This window comes from Fundulus heteroclitus, chromosome 9 (genome assembly GCF_011125445.2).
Source record: "Fundulus heteroclitus isolate FHET01 chromosome 9, MU-UCD_Fhet_4.1, whole genome shotgun sequence".
Classification (NCBI taxonomy): Eukaryota; Metazoa; Chordata; class Actinopteri; order Cyprinodontiformes; family Fundulidae; genus Fundulus; species Fundulus heteroclitus.
Window position 1 is genome coordinate 38,326,000 of NC_046369.1, and position 18,560 is coordinate 38,344,559.

The window sequence follows — 18,560 nt, forward strand, 5'->3', positions numbered from 1 at the left end:
TGTTAATTTAGCTCCACAGGCCCTTGAGTAACTCGTTTTGGTACTGTCTCTTTAAATGCAAAGGAAGCACTTCACAAGCCACCCCCTGTGGGTTGCAGAGCAATCCAACGGTATTGTAATGTACAGGAGTCGGACCCAAAGACAACCCGAAACAGGTCAGTGACGTTTAGAGCTTAGTTTATTTAAAGGGGAGGAGAAGTGTGGCTCTCAGGATGCACTGTTTGTGCCTAACCGGCTGGATATCTCCTGGAGGCAAGGGAACAGGTTAGTGACCAGTGGAGGTAGATGTGACAAATCAGCAAAGCTGGATCACTAACCTGATAGACAGCTGCTTTGTTCGGGTAAATGGCTCTGGAGTAGAGAACAGTCCGCAGGCAGCTGAGGCTGACAGGCAGAGTCCGTATGGGATAATCCAGGGGCGTAAATCCAAGAGCAGTCCGGGACCACAAACAGGGAGGCCAAAGATCCAAGGGCAGTACAGCAGGGATATCCAAGGTCGGGTTCAGGTTCGGTTCAGGTTCGGTCCAGGTTCGGCGCACGGGGAGACAGTCCAGGGGGAAGGGTTTCCAAACAGACAGGTATCGGACTGACAGGATCAGAGAGGGCTTCGGCAGGCTCGGGAAAAACAGGAGGCAGATCAGGTCGGGCAACAGACAGGCTTGATTCAATAACAGGCTGGAAGGTGCTCAGTGAATGGCTAGAGACGTTCTGGCAATGGAGACAGGTGGAGCCAGTAACGGTTAATTGCAGAGAGGTGGAGACTGAGCAGGTGAGTAAAAAGAGAAACGGATCAGCTCCAGTGCCAGGATCATTACAGGTATAATATATTGTGTGAATTAATACATCCACCAACCGAATATTTTCACTCATCTACTTGTAACTTCGCCATCCTTCTGCCTAGGACTACAAAATCGCAGTGAAAAATAAAATTGGCGGACTTGCAAAATTGGTAAGCTGGAAGCTCATGACATTGGTTAGCAGTTCCATAACAAACACTGTTGTTGTTATTATTCCAAAAATGTATAAGAGAATACAGAAAACTGAAAGGCTATGATCCAAACTGAATATGAAGATATCTACACAGCAGCTGGAGAAATTACATTGAACTTTCTGTTCACAACAAAATGTATTTAAGGGCTAAAAACATGGATTCTGCATACAGTATGTTCCGCATAAGGCCAATGAAGTCAACATGAATCTAATGATTATCCAAATAAAATTTACCATTACTTAACTAAAGGGAAGAAAGAACTTTGCTTATGAAAAAAGGCATAACTAAGCTAATTGCTACTGTTTTAGTTAAATATTCTGTACTTGATTTGGAGACACTTGCCACAAATGGAGGTTGAAGAAATGGGTCAAATCTGTTTCAACCGGCTTAGAATATTAAATACATATGTGGTTACGGACAAAGACAATATTAAACACTATAACATGTTAAGCTTCAACCCAAAGCAGCTTTCAGATTGGTCAATTTTAATTATATTAAAATAAATGCTATATTTATGCTTGTGCCCATGTTACTGCTAAGCCAGTCCATTCACAGACTCCCTTAGACTGATACAAGCAGAAGTTGACAGATGCACATGGTGAAACAAGAGGCATATCATTTAGAAAGTTATTGGATGAATGTGCTCTGTTTGATTTTAGCCCCAAGAAGGTTGTTTGCATTTCACCATATGCTCATATCCCCATGTAACTTCAAATCCTTCACCATGCCTCCCACTGAATGCACTGCCATGAATGCTCACCTGACTTTGTTTGAAGTCAGTGAATCACCCCGGGGTCAAAAGGAACACTCTGCATTATGATGAAATCTTGACACATATGCAGAAACGCACTGATATGCAAATGCTATATGAAAGAGTTCTAGCTGTGGGCAATAGAAAAATGATAACAGTGCAGCTCTTTAATCTTCATAACTTAAGTTGTTTTTCTTTTGTATCTCACTGTCATACTCCAGGGCTTCTACTTGATATGTTAGACTCTGCTCACATGCAGCTCATCTGCTAAACATCACTGCTATTAAGGAGGTAAATCATAAAAAAATCTGTCATGATTTTGAAACATTTTTCAACATTAGGTACCTATTCTCACTCTTTGGATATGCATTGACTGGTTGCTCAGTGGAATTAAAAGATCTTGTCCATAACTGAGTTATGGCATAAAAAATGGCATAATTGGTTACATGAGTTGCATGAGTCTCCCTGGCTTCCTGGGAGGGCATGTTGCTCCCCAGTCATTTCCTTCCTATCCCCGAACGCCTCCCTATGCCTGCTCTATCACGCTGCCACACATGTAGGACCTTGGTAAGTGGGGACGTCATTGAGGATGATTTCCCAACCCCGCTGTATGGTGATGTCCTTGACCCCAATTTATTGTACAATTTCGACATATTTATAGCATTCTCATAGCACACATATATAGGGAATGGATTGGGGGAGGGATAAGGCACCTTGGGGGGGGGGGGGGGGGGCTTCTGTAGGCCTCTCCCCTGATGGCTTCCTCTGCCCTTATTTGCATTTAAACATTGAGGGTTCTGGGTGGGGTGTAGGGGGGGGAGGGTGCGCTGACTGCCTTTCGGATGGTGGGTGGGCCCTTTTGGCCCCGCCAGTTTTAAATGCAATTGAGAACATTAAACAACACCACATTTGAGCAGGCGGAGGCAGGTTCTGGCTCTTTCTCACACCCCTGTTCTTTAATTGTGATCCAAAGTTTGGGAGCTGCCACTTCTGCTCTCCCCCGGAATATGGGGTAGGATGGAGGGTGGGGTGTGGGGGAGGCAACACTTGGCTGGCCCATTCGGTTCATGTTGACCCCATCTCTGGGAGAATGGGCTCGTGGATCGTCTGGGCTGCAGTATAGACTCCTGCATCCTGATGATGGGGTTCACCTTCCGGGTATGGGGGTTGCATACCCCTTTGGGGTGCTAGTACCTGGACCTGGGTGTATAGGTGGTGAGTGCGAGTATGTGTATCGCGTCCCCCTTTTTGTGGTTAAGAGAGTATGCATGCGGGGGCACTAGGGTGTGTACATGTGAATGTGCCTATCCCGCCTGTCCTGCTGCCCTCCGTTGGCTGGCGCCTTGGTGGTCCTCGGTGTCTGGGGCTGGTTGCTCAGGTGTATGCTGACTCACTCCTGCCGGCTGCTCCCTCGGGCCTGGGCTCGATGATTCTATCAGGGCTCCTGCCCATGGGCCACGGGTCTCTGTGCCCATGACTGCATCTACTTCAGTGCAGCTGGTGTAGCCCGTGGCCTCGTCATCACAGCTCCCGTGAGTTTCAACACTGTGGGTGGTGGTGGGCTCCTCTCTGCTCTTCCCTAGGATGGGGGGCGGGGCGTTGGCAGCTGTCCCTGTGTCCACCATGGGTACCTCAGAGGGTCTTTTTGTGCGTCTGAGATTCTGGTTTCCCCGGTGTCTGCCTCAGCGGTTTAGTGTGTGTGTGTGTGTGTGTGTGTGTGGGGGGGGGGGGGGGGGGGGGGGGTCGAGGAGATTTTCATTTCCTCTATTTTTGTCATTATTTCTCCCTTTAAGCATTTTGTCTCATCCTTTACTCTTCCTTTTTTCATCTCATCTACCTTCCTGTTTTTCTGGTCTTTGAACGTGAAATAGTCCCAGAATAAAATCCAATAAAGCTTTCTGAATTTTAAAACAAGCGAAGAACTATGGCAAAAGTAGTAATGCTCCACTTCTGAAAGTAAGATCTGTTGGGCCCTCTTTGGCATTAAGACAGCAATTCTTAATGCTACACTGTCAGGCAGGACACATTTTTTTTTAAAAAAAGAAAAAAAAGTTCAGCATCTCAATGTAATTGAATCAGAAGTGCAGGAAAGTGCAGAACAGAATCCAAGCGCAGAGTCAGGAAATCAGGTTCGGTACTCAACAGGCTAACAGGCTGGAATAGGACAGGCAGGCTTGGTGGTAAGATAACAGTCCAGATCGGTACACAGGCTAGCAGGTTAAACAGATAGGGGGTCAGCTCAGATAATCCAGGAACAGGTTATGTCTGGCACACGGAATAACAGTCCAAATCAAGCAGGAAAGTCAGGTAATCTTGCAATAGTGAATTTCTCCACTGTGAGATCAATACAGTCTATCTTATCAGGAATGAGGCTTGCTCAGAAATCCGTAGGCTATTCAGGTCAATATCAACAGGTCAGACAAAAATGTGAACACTGGATAAAACTCACCAAATGGCTTGTAATGACCTGGCACTGATGACTGGTCTGGTTAAATATTGACAGATGCAGGTGGATCAGATGAGATGTGATGAGGAAATGGGCGGAGCTAAGCAGGTGTGTGAAATGAGTGATCAGACCAGGCATCTGTGCCGAGATCGAGACAGTTTGAAGAGAAACAGATCATTTTTAGGTATCAAAAAGCCTAGACTACAATTATCGAGTCTTAAGAGGTTAATTAGGAATAAAAGAGTATGAGAGGGTGACACAGAAGAATTAACATACCCAGTCATGACATAGCAGGAGATGTACTTCCACCTTACTGATCCCAATACAAATTCACTATTAAGAAGGGGATGGCAACATACATACTTCAATACATGACAGGACATGACGTTAACCAAAATGCTCTTGATTTTCTCACCTTTAGACCTGAATACAGCACATATTTTTCAGTGTACCAGAACACATAGCAACATAGGAAAGAGTGTGACACCAGCTTTACTCTCCCAGTTCACACTTAATATGTTGTACTGTGTATTCCATTACAGGTTCCAGATGGAAAGGCATTGTTTACCAGTTCACATGAGTTCATATCAGTTTACATGAACACAAACCTGTTTCATAGAGGTGTTTCATCACAATGCTACAAGGATGAAGCAATCTCTAATCTACCTCTGCTAAATCACCAGTCAAGTCAGCAATGTATCATGCACACAAGAATGTTAGAAAATCTATTGCATTGCAGAACCCAACAAGCTGAAAAGTGGAACTCTGCAAGCTCATCATAAAGTGCACATACAATTTGAATTAGATATCTCCCATTCTAAAGGATGAAATGCATCATAGTTTGTGATGCCTTGTCAAATTTTCTTTCTATTTTCAAGTGTCACTACTTCTTGGCTTACGTTCAGTGAATTGTTGTTGCACACATATACATCATTTGTTCAGGCTGTGTTAGTGGCAATGAATTATGTGGATAATGTGTCACTGTGGTTTTAGCTTGTTTTAGCAATTACAGGACTGAGTGCCTTGCTTAATGGCTCAGAGGGGCAACAGCCAAGAGTTGACTTAAGCTTGCATTGTCACAATAGTCCTTTCATAAACTATTTCAAGATGTTGAAAAGTAATTACTAACATTTTTGTGAAAGAGGTAACAAATGTAGGTTTCTTGCCAAGAAAAAGTATTACGGATGCAGTATTTGCTTTTAGGATGTTGATTAGGTACAGAGAGGGTCAGAGGGAACTGCATAGTGTTTTTGTAGATCTAGAGAAAGTAGAAGGCAGGGTGCAAAAAGAGGAGCTGTGGTATTGTATAAGGTAGTCAGGAATAGCAGAGAAGTATGCTAGACTGGTTCAGGACACGTATGAGATCTGTAAGACAGTGGTGAGGTGTGCTGTAGGTATGACAGAGGATTTCAAGGTGGAAGTGGGACTGAATCATGGATCAGCTCTGTGCCCCTATTGTTTGCTGTGGTCACGGATAGGTTGACAGATGAGGTCAGACAGGAACCTCCGTGGACTATGATGTTTGCAAATGATATTGTGATCTGTGGTGAGAACAGTGAACAGGTGGAGGGAAATCTAGAGAAATGGAGGTTTCAACAAATCAGTGTGTCGATGTGCCATGCATTTCTTAAGTTGAAGAAAAACTGAACTGAAATGATTCTTTTGAACCAAAGAAGGAGCAACCAATCTTCAGTTAATACAGCTAGTAACTACTGATCAGGTTATAAATCTGGGTGCAGTGATGTACTCATACCTGATCCTTCAGAGGTACAAGACAATTACTAAGGGGACCTATCTACTTAAGAACAAGTTGATCAGTCCATCGTGCAAGGACTGATGTCTTAGCATGATGTTGAAAAACTCATCCCTGCATTTATCTTTGGTCATATTGATTACTGCAACAGTGTCTTCACAGGTTTATCTAAAAAGTAAATCAGACAACTGCAATTAATCCAGAATGCTGGTTCCTGCGTTCTCGTTTAAACTACAAAAGAAGAGCACATTACCAAATTTCTGAAGTCCTGACACTGGCTCCCTGTATCTCAGAGAATAGACTTTAAAATGATTAAAACAATGAATAACTTTAAACCAAAACACATTAAAGATATGTTATGCCAGAAAACTGTTTGAATATAATTATTATTAATCATTCTAATTATAATTTGCTATTATAATTTTAATAATAAGTCATTCAAACTCAAATGGTAGCTATAACAAAATATGGTTCAAATGGTGGTGATCCCAGAGCTATAAGCTTGCAATGATTAATACCAATAATGCACTTATTAATTAGCTGTTATGAATTAATCTATACTGGAACAAGGTGATCTGATCTGTTTCTGACCGATGAGATTTATCCAGCAAGCATTGAGAACTCAAATTATAACTGCAATTAGAGTTTAATCCTTACTCCTTTATCACAAACCAATGAGAATGTCTCTGTATTAATCTCAGATGTTAACTCAAAAAGAGGTAACTCTGTATTCTGAAAAACCATGCAACTCTGGATCGAAATAAACATTATTATTCCACACGTTGTTATTTATTGAACAAAAAGCAATTCCCTGTTAAAGTAATTATTCTAATTCAACAACCTAGGAAACTCTACTCTCTACTAAAATAAACATGCAAAAATATATGAAAATAAACAAGTCAAAAATGGAATAAAATGAGAGGTAGCAAATCTTAGTTCAACTCAGTTGTTTAACATCACATTCAAGACGTCGGCACTTGACGTAGCAGCATTGAAAGACAAAACAGCTCTGAGAAACTGGATGGTGGGGAAAATCCCAACGGGATTAAACAGCTGTGTGTCTTTCCAGTCTGGCGGGGCGCAAAGTAAGAAGAATATTTTCAGTGCATCAAGCGCCTATAAAACCCTCCGTCGCAACGTTATCTCGTTGTTAGGGTCGGCAAACATTTTGTTGCATGATGGGAGTTGGAGGCCATTTTGACCACATTGCCTCATGGGAACTGCAGTCTGTCACGTCCTGTGATGGCATAACAGATATGTTGTCATTTTATCAGCCTTCCAGTCGACTCAGGCCCATTGGTTCAAGCCTAGTCCAAATCCTCAGAATCAGAACCAAACATAGGGAAGCAGCATTCAGTTTTTATGCTCTACTGATCTATAACAACTTTTTCAGAACTTTGCAAAACTGCTGAAACCCTGAGGTCCTTTAAATCAAGGTTAAAACCCCATTTGTTTAGAGTTGCCTTCGACTGTTCTTTTCAAACCATTAACTGAAACAATTTCAGTTTGTTCAACTTTTCTTTGCTTCCCTTTAATATGCCACTGCAGTGTACTCGTGTTTTTATCATGTAAAGCCCTTTGAATTTGCTGAAATGTGCTATAAACCTACAGATAAACTTGCTTTGCTTCGGATGAATAGGTCACGGCTGATGGTTTGAAGCTACTGTTGAATGGCTGTTTTTCTAATCAGCATGTTTGTGTGACTCTGGTAGAGATTCATGGACTCTAGAAGGTTGTATGTTTACTATTGTGTTTTTCAGGGTGATGCACTCTTAGCTGAAGAGGCGTGGCTATCAATCAGTACTTCTTCACAAAGATTTCAGAAACATTCACACGTTTCTGAAGCCTGGAAAATATACCTGGCTTTATACCCACACAACAGTCATAGCCATTGTTCAGCAAACTGAACATCTTTCATTTTATGTAGATGTGTAAACTCTCAACATTATTTTCTTTCTAAACACCAGAAATGGCTGAGTAAAGAAAACCTACTTCACACTCTTGCTTGTAGAATAGTAACCATGATTGCTTCTATTCAAAATGAATAACATGAAAATGTAGAATAAAAAAAACATGTAGAGAGAAATTGTTACCCATGTATTCTTTTTGGTTCTGTGGTCAACTAGAATTGCATTGTCACAACTTTGTTCTGTGTGAAAATCAAAGTTTGAAATGGAAAAGGATTAGGGCAGGCTGCCAGATGGACCAGTCAAAGTTTTGACACTTTACCAACAGCGCAGTGCCATCATGGCAGCAGGCTGTCACTCCTAGATATCCTCCTGAGGCTCATTTACGTCTGTGTCTCTCCTACGTTCCCTTTCCTGGTTTGTGATCTTCTCCCTTTCTCTGCATCCACATCTCATCTTTTTTTTTTCTGCTGCTTACAGATCCCACAGGTTCCTCTCTTCTCCCTCGCTTTTCCCTCTTTCGCCTTCAAGTTTTGTGAAGCCAGAGCTAGAAAGAGCGCGGGCTCCCGCTATGCTGTTTGTCTCCCTCCACATCAAGACCCCCTCCTGTGCTTTCGAGTTCCTTAAAGAGGCAGAGACATCTAACATCCCTTGTCATTTTTTATCACAAGAGACTCCCTTTTTGGCTGCATTCTGAAATAACAGGATGAGCTAAATTCAGACCACATTGGCTGTTCAATGAGCCACCAATTAGAAACCACATAAATAACCCTTGCTTTCATTTAGTTTTGTTCATTTTGGCAAGATTTTTTATACGTCCAAAGTGATGGGTCTCTGGAGAATAAAAGAAGAAGAAAAAAAGCAATACCCTTGTATGAAGGACATATGGAAGTTGAACCGACCACACGATGTACAGCTAAACACCATGCACTAAGATGTTTAAATATGATCATTTTCAGAAAGTACTTTTAATACCTAGACCTGCAGGATAATCTCCATAAATTAGAATATCATTCAAAGGACTATTTATTCAAGCAATTCAGTTTGATAAGTGAAACTCGTATGGTATTTAGACTCATTACAAACAGAGTGATATATTTCAGGTTTTTATTTCATTTAATTTTGATGATCATTGTTTGCGGCTAATGGGAAGTAGATGTACATCTAAATCAAGCTGCAGCTTAGAGCATAGTCCCTACAGGATCTCAGTGAGAGTCTCAAAGCAGTTGGTAAACCATTTGTCATCTTTCTGTCGGCTAAAGCTAAAGCTATTGTTGATAAACATATTTTCTACAAACTTTTGCAACTGTTTTAATGGCCAGTCATGTAACTACATATACCAGGATGTAATTGTTCTTTGTGCATCTCTAGTGGGTACTATAGTTCTTTTGACATTGTTAACAGTTGCCCATCAAGCCCTCTAGGTGAGGCCAACTAAATGTGAGCATGGCAGCTTTGAAGTTGGTGTTGGGCTGGGCATATTTTTTCTAAATTCAATTCAATTGAATTCATTTCAGTTTTATTTTTATATAAGGCTAATTCATGTAGCATGTCATCTCAAGGCACTTTACAAAGTCAAATTCAATCATATTATACAGATTGAGTCAGATTATACAGATAAAAAATTTCCTATATAAGGGTACCCAGTTGATTGCATCAAAGTACCGACAAGCAGCATTTACTCCAATAGTGTGTTACTTTGCATTCAAAGGAAAAGGAGAAAGGTAGCATGTGTTTTGTCCATAAGCTCCCTTTGTACCCAAGGTACCTGAGTATTTTAATCGTTTTGTCTTTCTTCCCAGTCAAGAGGTCACATTTGAACCTCTGTGGATCTCTGCTTGCTTAAAATAGTCCATTCTAGCGACAAAAATTCAGTGTAATCAGTTGGCTTTTAAAATAGACAAATATGTACAAAGTGGCATCATATAATTAACCGAATCAGACAATAGCATTAACAAAGGATAGAACTGAACTGTGTGTAATTAGATTAGAGTCTAGACCTGATTGCACTGGGTTAGTATGGAACTGGATTTAATACAATGAATTTTGACTGAATTTGTTTCTGTTTACATGGATATGAATTTGATGTTTGCTCTTTACAGTGCCTTAAGATAGTGTTTACTGTGTATTGGCACTACACAAATAAGCTGACCTGAACTGAATCTTGTCTATGAAAAATAACTTATAACAGATTAAAGAGTTGTTAGGTTGAGAATAAAAAAAAAAAATCTTCCCTCCATTAGAGTTCTTGGAAGGTGGATCTATGGTTCGAACAGGATCCCTCAGGGAAGTTTAAAGCTGCTTGCACCTGCTGCTCAGACCGGCATTGATCAGAGGGACACTGCTGTGGCAGACAGCACTGTGGTAAAGTAATTACCTGTGGGCTACGCACAGCTTCACTCTCCAGGGAGCTGTGTTTAAGTCTATTTGAGCATACGTGCACACATACACATTCTCAAGGAAGTCATTGCTTGCGACTGTAATTGAAAGTGGTTGGCTTGCCTCTGCTCGGTCCTGCATAGAAAGCTACATTACTCTCTCACTGCCTAGCTTATTACTAGCATTGGTAATTACCCAGATGGGTAGTCTGAGGACAGTAAGAGGAACCCACAGGAGGGAGAGCGTGACAAGTGGTTGCATCTTGGTTGAGAGAATCACTGATTGATGCTTTTAGCCTTAATCCTAACAATGAAAAAAATAAAACAGCAGATCCTCATTTATCTGTATCCCACAGCCACAATTATGCATATTTATGCAGTAAGGATGTTTTAGCACATATTTCATTTCAAACAATTTTAGATTCAGTTAATACTCAACTGATAATAGCTGATAAAAAGAAATTAAAGTGTAAAAAAAAAAGTGTAATTGCACAAAAAAGTATTTCTTTTGTAAAATAATTTTTGTATTTCCTAATAAGGCCTCACATATTAATGTTGTGATCTCTGACTTTGGAGACTCAAGTGTTTACCAAATGGTCCACAGTTTCCTAATGTGAACATTTGGATGAGTGACTGAGTTAAAGCCATCTTAACAGCCTGTTTTCCCTCTGGCTCCAGATAAATTAGTTTCCACTGTAAATTGCACTGAGCTGTGCAAAACGACTTCGCCAACTTTTTGTTTATTTATACTCGGAGAGTGGGTGAGGGCAATAATTATGCAAGGGAAATTCCAAGTGCTTTCTAAAAGGGAGGAGTGGGAAGAGCTAATTACTGGGAAACTTTGGAACCTACTTTTAATTCCAAAGAAAATTGGAAATAAAACCCAAAAGACTTAGAATCTGAGCCAACTGTATGATGGATGCTTGCCTACCAGAAACCAAACATTTACTCAGAATGTGTCAAACTCATCAGCCGCCATTAAGGAGAAGGGGTTTGATGTACCTACATCAACATGACAGGCAGCAGAGACATGTGTTCTTGTGACACTTCTTGTCAAGTGCCTCCAGGGCCATCCCTCGTCATTCCAGCTGATCTGTTGTCACAGCAACTCTCAGCAACATTCAAGGCTGATTGGCCATATATACAACCTTTTAATTCCCGTTTCACTGTCCTGTCACATTTCAGGAACAAACTCAAACCCATCAACTCTCACAATACTGACATCTGTAAGTCTTGTTATGTCCTAATTCCAGGGTGTAAGGAATGATGGCTGATGGGTGTTACACAAAGGAGAGTAAGAGCAAAACATGCCTGGATATGGGAAGAGAGTTGAAATCAGATGGGAGAATCTCCAAACTACCAAATCTATCCCAGATGCACACAAAATTGTCATGATGGGTTCAGTTTTCTTTTAACAGGCCCACATGCAGAACACAAAACAGGAGAGGTAGGATCAGTGTTAAATGATTTAATAATGATCACACAATTATCGGCGAGAATCAGGATGGTCTGGTCCAGGGGGAAACGACAGTGGCAGCAACAATGATTCACTATGAGGAAAGAGCAGAGTGGTGAGTTCAGGGGTCGTGGGAAGAACGGAAATCTCACTGAGAAAACAGGCTGATCTTACTTTGAAGTAGATGAACGGAGTCTTGGAGGGGAAACAATGTTTGTCCGGTGTCTCAGTCCTTGGTGGGTCCAGAAACAACAGAGGAGTGCGGCGGGGAGCGGACAGGCAGGCTCGGGTGCAGTGGAGAAACGGAGGAGTGGTGCGGCCGCCAGCCGTGGAGTCCAGGAGATGATTGCAAACAACGGAGAGGTGAGTCTGGAAACTCGGGCAACCTGTGGGTTCTTTCCACGGCGTCACGAGGGTGGTTCAAAAACCAGGAAATCAACTAGGATCTCCTCAAGGGATCGCCTAAAGGCAACGGAAGAAACAAAGATAATTACTTGAAAGTTCAAAGACAACTAGAAAACACAGAGGCAGGCTCAGAGGGCTCAGAAATACCATGACTGGCTAACACTCAGGCGACGCTGGGCTGGCAGCCAACTCCTTAAATCTGAGCCGCTGATGAAGATGATCGCGAACAGCTGTGGATGATGATGCACCGCACTCCCACCGGAACCTGTCGCCCTCTGGTGGTAAATGGTGGTAAGGGCGCACAGGAATTCCCACCAAGCAGCCAGAATCCCGGAACATAACAGTACCCCCCCCTTCAACGGTCGCCACCTGGCGGCCTAGATGAACTGGAAGGCAACGAGGAACGATAGTCAGAGATAAGGGAAGGGTCTAAGATGGAAGAACCCGAGATCCAGGATCGTTCCTCCGGACCGTAACCCTCCCAATCGACGAGGTACTGCCAGCCGCGACCTCGCCGACGGGAGTCCACGATCCGGCGGACGGTGTATGCAGGATGACCATCAATGTCACGGGGGGGTGGAGGGGGTTCGGCTGGAGGGCAGAGCATGCTGGTCTGGACAGGTTTAATCTGGGACACGTGGAAGGTGGGGTGGACGCGGAGGGAGGCGGGCAGACGGAGACGGACAGCAGACGGGTTGATTATGGATTCAATGGGGAACGGACCAATGTATCGGGGAGAGAGTTTCTTGGAAATGGATTTGAGCGGAATGTCACGTGAAGAAAGCCAAACCTGTTGACCTGGGCTGTATATGGGTGCTGGTCTCCTCTTACGGTCAGCCAGGCGCTTATTTCTGTCTGCAGTTTGGTTGAGGTTACGGATAATGGTGTTCCAAACTTTCTGACAACGGCGGATGTGATGACGGACGGAGGTGACTGAAATATCCTTTTCCTCTGATGAAAGAAGAGGGGGTTGATAACCAATGGAAGCCTCGAACGGGGACATACCGGTAGCTGCTGAGATGTGGCTGTTGTGAGCGTACTCCACCCAAGGAAGGAATTGGGCCCAATCGGAGGGGTTGGTGGAGGTAAAGCAGCGGAGGGTGGTTTCCAAGTCCTGGTTGAGCCGTTCGGTCTGACCGTTGGTCTGGGGGTGAAAGCCGGAAGAAAGTGAGACAGATGCATTGAGAGCCGAACAGAAACTTTTCCAAACCTGGGAGATGAACTGAGGACCTCGGTCAGAGAGGATGTCCTGTGGGATGCCATGGAGTCGGAAAACGTGTTTTATCAGAAGTTGAGCGGTTTGAAAAGCTGTAGGCAACTTACGGAGAGGAACGAAGTGGCAGGCCTTGGAGAAACGATCGACGATGGAGAGGATGGTGGTCATCCCCTTGGAAGGAGGTAGGCCGGTAACAAAATCTATAGATACATGAGACCATGGCCGTTTGGGAACGGGGAGAGGTTGCAGAAGGCCAGATGGTGGTTGGTGAGAAGCTTTATTTCTGGAACAGGTGGTGCAGGCTTGGACATACTCACTGACATCTTTATGGACAGAGGGCCACCAAAACTTGCGGTTGACAAGTGCTATGGTACGGCTGATTCCGGGGTGTGCAGAGAATTTGGAGGCATGGATCCAGTGGAGAAAACGGGCTCGGACTGAGACAGGAACGTAGAGCTTGTTGGGTGGACAGGTGTTGGGTGCAGGTTCTGTTAGCTGAGCTTGTTTAATGATGTCTTCGATCTCCCAGGTAACGGTGGCGACAGTACAACTGGGAGGGAGAATAGTGGCAGGAGCCTTCTCGTAATCATCAGGTGAGTACAGGCGGGAAAGTGCGTCAGGTTTGATGTTACGGGATCCAGGGCGATATGAGATGGAGAGATTGAATCGAGAGAAAAACAGTGACCAGCGTGACTGACGTGGGTTGAGCCTCCGGGCAGACTGAAGGTAGGACAGGTTCTTGTGATCGGTCCAGACCAGTACCGGATGCTCTGCTCCCTCCAGCCAATGTCTCCATTCTTCCAGGGCTAATTTTATAGCTAATAGCTCTCGATCTCCCACATCGTAGTTTCTCTCTGGAGGTAATAGTCTGCGGGAAAAAAAGGCACATGGGTGAGTTTTATTGTCGCGAGGAGAGATCTGGGATAAAACTGCACCAACTCCGGTGTCTGAGGCGTCGACTTCAACAATGAACTGTCGGGACGGGTCTGGCTGAATCAGGATGGGTGCGTTGGCAAAGAGGGCCTTGAGGCGTGAGAACGCCGCTTCTGCCTCCGGAGTCCAACTAAAAGGGATCTTGGAAGAGGTTAGTGCCGTTAGTGGTAAAGCTGTCTGACTGTAGTTTCTGATAAAACGACGGTAAAAGTTTGCAAATCCGAGGAAGCGTTGGAGCTGCTTGCGGGTTTCGGGTGTGGGCCACTGCAGTACTGCCTGGATCTTTTCCTCCGTTGGCCGTACCTGTCCGTCCCCTAATATGAAACCCAAGAAGGAAATGGACGGCTTGTGGAACTCACACTTCTCAACTTTGACAAATAGTTTGTTCTCGAGTAGTCTTTGGAGAACCATGCGAACGTGGCGTTTATGTTCCTCCAGCGTCTGTGAATAAATGAGAATGTCATCCAAGTATACGAAAACGAAGATGTTCAGAAAGTCTCTTAAAACATCGTTCACTAGAGCTTGGAAAAATGCAGGCGCATTGGATAAGCCAAATGGCATCACGCAGTACTCGAAATGGCCAATAGGGGTCTTAAATGCGGTCTTCCACTCGTCACCCTTGCGTATACGCAGAAGATGGTAGGCGTTTCTCAGGTCGAGCTTGGAAAAAATTGTAGCACCATGAACTGGTTCGAAGGCCGATGATAATAATGGCAGGGGATACTTATTCTTAACTGTAATATTGTTTAACCCTCTATAGTCTATGCAGGGTCTCAGGGATCCATCTTTCTTCCCCACAAAAAAAAATCCAGCTCCCATAGGGGAAGATGAGGTGCGGATTATACCGGCTGCCAAGGATTCTTTTATATATTTCTCCATAGTTTCTCTTTCAGGTCGAGAAATGTTGTATAAGCGACTGGTGGGTAACGGAGCACCCGGCAGGAGATCTATGGAACAATCATATGGACGGTGAGGAGGGAGAGAAAGAGCCTTGGACTTACTGAACACAGGAGCGAGGTCGTAGTAATCAGAGGGGATTGTGGAGAGATCGACCGGATCCGCCTCCTGAGGCTCAGCCGATGGAGGACCTGGGGGAACAGCTGAGCGGAGACAAGACGAGTGACATGAAGTGGACCAGGATTCCAGGTGTTTCTCGGTCCAATTTATTTGTGGGTTGTGAAGTTGTAACCAGTGGAAACCTAAAATTATGGGGGAATTGGCCGATGAAAATACAAAAAATGAAATAAACTCACTGTGGTTACCAGAAATGATAAGGTGGAGTGGTTTGGTTTTATGTGTAATGTGTGGCAGCGTTTTTCCATCTAAAGCAGTAACTCGCAGTGGAACAGGTAGTGGTTCGGTCTCTATTCTCATTTGTTTAACCAGGGAGTCGTCGATCAAATCTTGCTCGCAACCAGAGTCGACTAGGGCGGATAAAGAAAATGACTGGGTCTGAATCAATATGGTTGCTGGCAACAGTAAGCGAGGAGAGTCTCTTTCGCTGGGATGGTCCGCCAACCTCCTCACCGCTACTGGCGGACCGGAAGGTTTAAACGAACCGGACAATTGGCCAGAAAATGACCCGGGGAACCACAATAAATACAAAGTCGGGCTGACATGCGCCGCTGGCGCTCTTCAGGAGTCAGGCGAGTTCGACCTAACTGCATGGGCTCGGGATCCTGAGAGGCTGGGGGCGGAGAAAATGCCGAGGGGGAAGCGGAGCCACCAAAGTGTCTGAATGGTTGGCTCCTACGACCCCCATCTCTCTTTCGGGACCGGATTCTGTGATCCAATCGGATGGTTTGGCTGATTAATTCCTCTAAGGTCCTAGGTTCTTCAAAAGTAGCCAGCTCATCCTTAATATTGTCATTTAACGCGTTGTAATATGCGCTCTTAAGCGCGGCTGGTTCCCAGCCTGTCGCTGCAGCCTTGATGCGGAAATCCACGGAAAATTCCGCCACAGTTTTATTTCCTTGTTTAATATTCCAGAACTCTCTGGAATTAACTGACTGGTCAGCATCTTGACAAAAAACCTGTCTGAACTCTTTTATAAAATCATCAAATGAACAGCCATAGCGTGCTGGATCTGGGAAACGAGCTTCGGCCCATAACAAAGCTTGTCCTGACAACGAGGACAGAACGTATGCGATCTTGGAGCTGTCATAGGGGAAGCTTCTCGGGGAGTGATTAAACATTATCGAGCATTGAAGAAGAAAACCATTACATTTGCTCCGGTCACCTGAAAATCTTTCGGGCGTAGGTGGACGGATATCAGAAAACGTGGATTGGATCTCCGGAGCTGGGTTTGAAGCTAGAGCTGAGTTGGAGGCTGGAGCCGAAGCTTGAGGGGCTGAACCTCGAAGGTAACGGGTTAACTCAGATAGTTGTTGGTTAGTTTCAGTTTGGATTCTCTTTAACTCTGTTAAAGCGTTTTCATGGGTTTGTAATATAGATTGTTGTTCGGCTAAGGATCTCCGGATTGCGTCTGCTGGGCTGAGTTGTTGGCCTGAGTGTTCTGTCATGATGGGTTCAGTTTTCTTTTAACAGGCCCACATGCAGAACACAAAACAGGAGAGGTAGGATCAGTGTTAAATGATTTAATAATGATCACACAATTATCGGCGAGAATCAGGATGGTCTGGTCCAGGGGGAAACGACAGTGGCAGCAACAATGATTCACTATGAGGAAAGAGCAGAGTGGTGAGTTCAGGGGTCGTGGGAAGAACGGAAATCTCACTGAGAAAACAGGCTGATCTTACTTTGAAGTAGATGAACGGAGTCTTGGAGGGGAAACAATGTTTGTCCGGTGTCTCAGTCCTTGGTGGGTCCAGAAACAACAGAGGAGTGCGGCGGGGAGCGGACAGGCAGGCTCGGGTGCAGTGGAGAAACGGAGGAGTGGTGCGGCCGCCAGCCGTGGAGTCCAGGAGATGATTGCAAACAACGGAGAGGTGAGTCTGGAAACTCGGGCAACCTGTGGGTTCTTTCCACGGCGTCACGAGGGTGGTTCAAAAACCAGGAAATCAACTAGGATCTCCTCAAGGGATCGCCTAAAGGCAACGGAAGAAACAAAGATAATTACTTGAAAGTTCAAAGACAACTAGAAAACACAGAGGCAGGCTCAGAGGGCTCAGAAATACCATGACTGGCTAACACTCAGGCGACGCTGGGCTGGCAGCCAACTCCTTAAATCTGAGCCGCTGATGAAGATGATCGCGAACAGCTGTGGATGATGATGCACCGCACTCCCACCGGAACCTGTCGCCCTCTGGTGGTAAATGGTGGTAAGGGCGCACAGGAATTCCCACCAAGCAGCCAGAATCCCGGAACATAACAAAAATAACTTGTCTGCAGTGCCTGAGGATATTTACAGCATGTCTGTTTACTGCATTGTGGAGCTATAGTATTACAGCATTATATTATCAACCTTAGTTTTATTCATGTCAAGTCATTATGGGAAAGCTCTACTGGAAATGCATTTTGGTTTATCCGTGACTGAAAGATCAAGAGAGCAGCAGGAGACTGAGAAGCTCCCACAGTAAACTTTGTGTGAAGTACGGATTAAAGCCTGCCTCATGGTTCTTACATCTTATCAGTCATGGGACTTGCAGATGGACTCTATGATCAAGCACTTTACGAATGTGCTATCAGTCTGGAATTACATTTTTAATTAGACATGTAAAATGTTATGGATTTCCTCACTTGGATTAATTGCAGGTACAGTATGCCTTACAGATAGAGATAGTTAGTGTAGGGGATTTTCTTTAGCTAATATGTTCTATAGAAGCCAATCTACAGATTTTTAAGAGATAATAATAGTTACCCTTCATGTTATAGGATAATAACTTTAGGTATTGCTAATGTAATGCTACAGTATTTGATTTAAATGGCATCAAATCATGGATCATGAAAAAAAGTCAAAAGAAATCAGGAAAAGAATTGTGGCTTTTTACATGTGTGGTTATTCCTTCATACAATTTCCAGGGGACTGAAGGCACTATACTCATCTGTTCAAAGAATTGTACACATGTGTAAGCATCATGGGTATATCTAACAATAATTCTGTTCTAGAAAAAGACAGTTAAACTAATGTGGGTACTCAAGAATATCTCATGCACTTAAGCAATTTTTGGAGCAGCTGTGCTTTTGGTACGAGGTAACGACAAACCAAAGGTGCTGAAAAAGGAAGACTGATTTTCAAGTACATCTGCCTCTTTTTATAATAATACATTTATTTTTATAACATTGCACTTGCTTTCAACATAACTATACTGGCAATAAGTTGGTTGATCATTTCCCCTATCTTTATGTAAAATCCTCCCAATAT

The 18,560-nt window shown here is 43.8% G+C and overlaps 1 protein-coding gene and 1 long non-coding RNA gene across 2 annotated transcripts in view; both read right to left on the bottom strand.

The window, feature by feature from the left end:
• LOC118564256 (inactive N-acetylated-alpha-linked acidic dipeptidase-like protein 2) overlaps nucleotides 1-18,560 on the bottom strand; it is a 194,228-nt gene that overhangs the window by 49,551 nt on the left and 126,117 nt on the right. The window lies entirely within an intron of this gene.
• LOC118564214 lies at nucleotides 11,680-12,433 on the bottom strand. The gene is made up of 3 exons (XR_004931726.1): nucleotides 12,235-12,433; nucleotides 11,857-12,144; nucleotides 11,680-11,776 (listed from the first exon to the last, which is right to left on the bottom strand). It is a non-coding gene; the product is annotated as an uncharacterized LOC118564214 (long non-coding RNA).